Source organism: Rhinopithecus roxellana, chromosome 7 (assembly GCF_007565055.1).
Source record: "Rhinopithecus roxellana isolate Shanxi Qingling chromosome 7, ASM756505v1, whole genome shotgun sequence".
Lineage (NCBI taxonomy): Eukaryota > Metazoa > Chordata > Mammalia > Primates > Cercopithecidae > Rhinopithecus > Rhinopithecus roxellana.
This window is the reverse complement of record NC_044555.1, coordinates 83,566,182-83,572,850: the sequence shown is the minus strand read 5'-3', so window position 1 is coordinate 83,572,850 and position 6,669 is coordinate 83,566,182. Positions and strand designations below refer to the sequence as shown.

Below are 6,669 nucleotides of genomic sequence, written 5' to 3'. Positions count from 1 at the left end.
TGGGTAGAGCAGATCATGTGTGGGTATGAATGTCAGGAAGACAGTAAGAGATGGGCAAACGCAGATCGTGTGTGGTGTCAATGTTAGGAAGGAAGGAAGTGGTGGGCAGAGAAGATCATATGTGAGTATATATGTCAGGAAGACAGATAAAGGCAGATTATGTGTGGTCTGAATGTCAGGAAGACAGTAAGAGATGGGCAGTGGCATACCATATGTGGTCTGAATGTCATGAAAATAGAGATGGGCAGAGACAGATCATGTGTGGGTATGAATGACACAAAAACAGTAAGAGATGGCCAGAGACAGATCATGTGTGGGTATGAATGTCAGGAAGAAAGTAAGAGATAGGTAGAGGCAGATAATGTGTGGTATCAATGACAGGAAGACAGGAAGAGATGAGCACAGCAGATCATGTGTGGGTATGAGTGTCAGAAAGACAGTAATAAATGGACAGAGACAGATCATGTGTAGTTATGAATGTCAGGAAGATAGTAAAGAATGTGCAAAGGCAGATCATGTATATGTATGAATGTCAGAAAGACCATAAGAGCTAGGCAGAAGCAGATTATGTGTGTGTATGAGTGTCAGGAGGGCAGCAAGGGATGGTAAGATACAGGTCATGTGTGGTATGAATGTCAGAAAGCCAGAGAGAGATGGACAGAGGCAGATTATGTGTGGTATGGATGTCAGGAAGAGATGGGCAAAACATCATGTGGGCATATGAATGTCAGGAAGAGAATAAGACATGGGCAGAGGCAGATCATGTGTGGTATGAAAGTTAGAAAGAGACTAAGAGATGGGCAGAGCAGCTCATGTGTGTATGAATGTAAAAAAAGACAGGAAGATATGGGCAGGAGCATGTCATATGTAGCATGAATGTCAGAAAGAAAGTAAGACACAGCCACAGGCAGACCATGTGTGATATGAATTTCAGGAAGACGGCAAGCGATGGGCCAGGGCAGATCTTGTGTGGTTATGAATGTCAGGAAGACAATAAAACATGGGCAGAGGCAGATCATGTGTGAGTATTAGTGTCAAAAAGACAGTGGCAGATGAATACAGGCAGATCATGTGTGGTTTGAGTGTCAGGAAGACAGTAAGAGATGGGCAGAGGCAGATCATGTGTGGGTATGAAAGTCAGGAAGACAATAAGAGGTGGGCACAGGCAGATAATGTATGGTATGAATGTCAGGAAGACAGGAAGCAATGGGCAGAGCAGATCATGAGTGGGTATGAATCTCAGGAAAACCGTAAGACATGGAGAGTGGCAAATCATCTTTGGGTGTGAATGCCAGGAAGACAGTGAAGATGAGCAGGGGTAGATTATTTGTCATATCAATGTCAGGAAGTCAGTAAGAGAGGGTAGAGGCAGATTCTGTGTGGCATGAAGAGGACAGTAAAAGATGGGCTGAGGCAGATCATGTGTGGTATGAATGCCAGGAAGGAAGGAAGTGATGGGAAGAGCAGATCATGTGTGGGTCTATATGTCAGGAAGACAGCAACAGATGGGCAGTGGCAGATCATGTGTGGTATGAATGTCGCAGAAACAGTAAGAGACAGAGGCAGAACATGTGTGAGTATGAAAGTTGAGAAGACAGTAAGAGATGGGTAGAGGCAGATGATGTGTGGTTATGAATGCCAGGAAGACCATAAAGGGTTGACAAAGGCAGATCATATGTGTGTATGAATGTCAAAAAGATGTAAGAGGTGGGCAGAGACAGATTATGTGGGGGGTGAATGTCAGGAAGGCAGTAAGAGATGGGCAGAGCAGATCGTTTGTGGGTATGAATGTCAGGAAGACAGGGAGAAATGGGCAGAAGCAGATCATGTGTGGTGTGAATGTCTGGAAGACAGTAAGATATGTGCGAAAAGGTCATATGTGGTACGAATGTCAGGACAACAATAAAAGATGGGCAGAGGCAAATCGTGCTTGCTTATGAATGTGAGGACAACAGTAAGAGATGGGAAGAGGCACATCATGTGTGGGCATCAAAGTCAGGAAGCAAGTAAGTGATGGGCAGAGGAGATCATGTGTGGGTATTTATGTCAGGAAGACAATAAGATAGGGGCAGAGGTAGATCCTGTGTGGGTATGAATGTCAGGAAGACAGTGAGAGAGGGCAGAGGAAAATCATATGTGGGTATGTCACAAAAACAATAAGAGATGGACCAAGGCAGATTGTGTCTGTGGGTAAATGTCAAGAAGACAGTAAGGCATGGACAGAGACAGATCATGTGTTACTATGAATCTCACAAAACTGGTTAGAGGTGGGAGAGGCAGGTCATGTGTGGTATGAATGTCGCAGTATGACATTCATGACAGTGTGGTGTGAATGACAGTAACAGATGGGCAGAGGCAGATCAATGTGGTATCAATGTCAGGGAGCAAGTAAGTGATGGACAGAGCAGATCATGTGTGGTTATGAATGTCAATTATACAGTAAGGGATTGGCAGAGGTAGATCATGTGTGGGTGTGAATGTCAAGAAGACAGTAAGAGATGGGCAGAGGCAGATCAGGTGTGGTATGAATGTCAGGATGACAGCAAAAGATAAGCGTAGCATGTCACGTGTGGCATGAATGTCAGGAAGATAGTAAGAAGTGGAGAGGCAGATCACGTTTGGTATGAAAGTCAGGATGACGGTAAGAGTAGGACGAGACATATCATGTGTGACTGTGAATGTCAGGAAAATAGAGATGGGCAGAGGCAGGTCACGTGTAGGAATGAATGTCAAAAGGGCAGTAAGAGATGGGCAGAGGCAGATAATGTGTGGCTATGAACGTCAGGACAGTAAGAGATAAGCAGAGGTAGATCAGGTGTAGATGGGCAGAGGCAGATAATGTGTGGCTATGAACATCAGGACAGTAAGAGATAAGAAGAGGTAGATCAGGTGTGGCATGAGTCTCAGGAAGACAGTAAAAGATACGCCTAGCACGTTATGTGTGATATGAATGTCAGGATAACAGTAAGAGGTGAACAGAGGCAGATAAAGTGTGAGTATGAATGTCAAGATGACAGAGATGGTCAGAGGCAGATAATGTGTGTTATGAATGTCAGGAAGACGTAAGAGATGGGCAAAGGCAGAGCACGTGTGAATATGAAAGAAACAAATGAGAATGGAATGGGCATAGCTCCTTCTTGTGTAGGTAGGAATCTTAGGAAGACAGTAGGAAATCAGCAGCGCCAGACAATAAGTGGGTGTGCATTTCAGGAAGACAGAATGTGTAGGGAAGAACCAGATCTTTTGTGGGAATGGATCACAGGAAGACAGAAAGTGAAGACAAGTGAAAAATCATATCGGAGAATGGAACAGAGAAAGTATGAAAAAGATGGAGATAGCAAAGTAATAGATGGGTATGGATGACAGGAAAACTGAAAAAAATGGGTAGGGAGAGATTATGTGTGCATATGACACAGTATGTCTGAAACTTATGAACATAGCCAGATCCTGTGTGGAAATGAGTCTCAGGAAGACAAAAAAAAATGTGCAGAGTCATATCATGTGTGTGTATAAATGTCAAAAAGACAACAAGAAATGGGCAGAGGAAGATCATGTATGGGTATGACTATCAAGAAGACAGTAAAACATGGGCAGGGGCAGATCGTGTGTAGGTATGAATGTTTAGGAATATAGTAAGAGCCTGGAAAATGCAGATTATTTGTAAATATGAATGTCAGAAAGACAGTCATAAATAAACAGAGGCAGAGCATCTGTGGGTATGAATTTCAGGAAGACAGTAAGATGAGCAGAGTCAGATCATGTGTGAGTATGAATGTCAGAAAGACAGTAAAGATAGAGGCAAATCATGTGTGGGGAGGAATGTCAAGCAGACAGTAAAAGATGGGGAAAGGCAGATCATATGCGAGGATATATGTCAGGAAGACAAGAAGAGATGGGCAGAAGTTGATCATGTGCAAGTATGAATGTTATGAACACAGTAAGAGATGGGCAGAGGCAGATCATGTGTGTGCATAAATGTCAGGAAGAAAGAGATGAGCAGAGACAGGTATGTTGAGTGTCAATGTCAGGATGCCAGCAAGAGATGGGCAGAGGCAGATCATGTGTGGGTATGGGTGACATGAAGACAGTAAGAGATGGGCAGAGGCAGATCATGTGTGAGTATGAGTGTCAGTAAGATAGGAAGAGATGGGCAAAACATCGTGTGTGCCTATGAATGTCAGAAAGAAGGTAAGAGATGGGCAGAGGCAGATCATGTTTGGGTGTGAATTTCAGGGAGACAGTGGGAGATGGGCAGAATCATGTAATGTGTGGGTATGAATATGAGGAAGTCAGTAAGCAATGGAAAGAGGCAGGTCATGTCCTGGTATGAATGTCAGGAAGACAGTAAAAGTGTCCCATTGTGTGTGAGTATGGACCTCAGGGAGAATGAATGCGATGTGCAGAGCCAGATCATGTGTGGGTAGGGATCTCATGAAGACAGGAAATCATGGGCAGAGCCAGAAAATGTATGGGTATGGAACACAGGAAAGTATTAACTGATAGGAAATAACGGATCACGTGTGTGTGGGAGGCATAGAAAACAGACAGAGGTGATCAGAGGCAGATCATGTGTGTGTGTGATGCTCAGGAAGACAGGAAGAGGTAAGATACAGATCATGAGTGGGTGTGAGGCTCAGGAAGGCCCAGGTAAATGGGCAGAACCAGGTCATGTGTGGGTGTGAGGCTCAGAAAGACAGGAGACAGGCAGTCAGATCATGTGTGGGTATGGAGCACAGGAATCAAGTAACTGATGATAGGAAATGGCAGAATATGTGTGGATATGGAACACAGACAGACAGAAAGAGATTAGCAGACCTAGATCATGTGTGGTATGAATGTGAGGAAGGCAGTAAGAGATGGGTAGAGCAGATCATGTGTGGGTATGGATCACTGAAAGTGACTAACTGAAGGACAATTACAGAACATGTGGGATTTGGAACACAGAAATAAAGAAAGAGATGAGCATACCCAGGTCATGTGTCAGTAGAGATCTCAGGAAGATAGGAGATAGGCAGAGGCAGATCATGTGTGGGCATGGAACACAGGAAGATAGTAAGAAATAGGGGGGCAGTGCAGGCTTGTCATAGTGGAGTTGCAGCAGCTGCAGGTGCAGGAGGTGGACTCCATCGTGAAGAGTCTGGAGAGAGGGGCCATCCAGAAACTGCAGGGCCTCATGTTCTGGTGCAGCACCAGCGGTTGTGCACATGCGGCAGGTGCACCAGTGCATTGAGTGCTGCCGTGTGCCTCTGGCTCAAGCCCAGGCCTTGGGGACCAGCTAGCTGGAGAAGTTCCAGGACTGCCTGACCAGGTGTACTGTGCATTGCAATGACAAAGCCAAAGATTCAACAGATGCAGGGAGGAAGGAGCTGCAGGTGAAGCAGCCACTGGGCGATTGTGTGCCCAAGGGTGTGGGTGGCCACATGCTCCTCATCCAGACCATAATAAGCAAGACAAGGAAGGTGTCTCTCTTATCCACTGGGAAACAAAAGTCTTTGTCAGTGGCCATGGAGACTGAGGGCAAAAATGTATTTTTAAAAGGAATGGGAAGTTTAATATTTTAAGCCAAGTTCATGAATGAAGAAATTAAGGATGGCACCAAGTGTAAGCTATAAGCCACTTGCTTCTGGAAACTGGTTCAATCCTAAAAAGTGAAATGGAAAAAACGGTGCTAAAATTTGGGTCAGAGATATTACAGGAGAATATTTTCAAGTCGATATGTTCTGTGTCCAGGGCTTGTCCTGGCAGCAGGAATCTCCCTTGTCAGAAGCCAGAGCCCTCTGTAGGACCAAATTCTTCTTCCTCCACAGGACCCACCAGGCTGGTAGGGTAGATTCGGTGGAGCTTGAGGAGAGCCGTTTCTGTTCGTTGCCAACCTCCTGTTTCCTAGAAGCATCACCACACCATTTTCCAGAAGCTGGGCAACAAAATCCATGAGGTCACTAACTTGGAAGAGGAAAAGAGTTTTCAGGGTCTTTGTTTCCTTAGTTTTTTAAATTATTTATTCAAGGGCATAAAGTTGATTTTAAGATGTGGAATTGGGAGGGATAGTAGTTTAGATAAGAAGTTTGAAAGTTTCCTTGTGGATACCCTCTTTTGACCACCAAGGTGTGGATGCACACTTCTTAAAATTCTTTCACACTGCATCTTTCAGCCTGAGGACCACACAAAAACATGAGCAGTGACATCACACTAATTATGGGAAACAGAGCTTCTCTCTTATTGGCTGATGGGCCCTGAGGCTGTCTGCTGAAGAATGACAGGACAATCTTCCCCTCACATTTTCCCCTGGAAGAAAAGGAGGTTTTGGTTGTGATCTATACCAGTATCCAGGAATGAGCAGGAAAGAAGGAGCTGTTGTCTACTTGGTTGATTATAAGAGAGTTGTGAAGTAGTAGATTTGGAAAAACCTGGTTTTCATAGAACAGAATGCAATGAAAGCCTAAATCCAGCATTGCTTACATAGCCCCTGAATGAACAGAGCCCAATTGAGACAAACCCCTGACCACAGGAAATTCAAGGAAGAGAAAGTAAGCAACTTGAGCTAAGATAAGCTGTGGCAAAGGAGGGGCAGTCCCCCATTACAAAAGACCATTTTTGCCTGGGGCCTTTGCAACACACAGTGTTCATGCCCCTAGCATGGCACCTGATTATTTGGATAGCAACCTCATT

At 44.6% G+C, this 6,669-nt stretch overlaps 1 pseudogene; it reads left to right on the top strand.

The window, feature by feature from the left end:
* Nucleotides 1-4,121: 4,121 nt before the first annotated feature.
* On the top strand, nucleotides 4,122-5,561 carry LOC104679873 (annotated as a pseudogene).
* The last annotated feature ends 1,108 nt before the right edge of the window (nucleotides 5,562-6,669 follow it).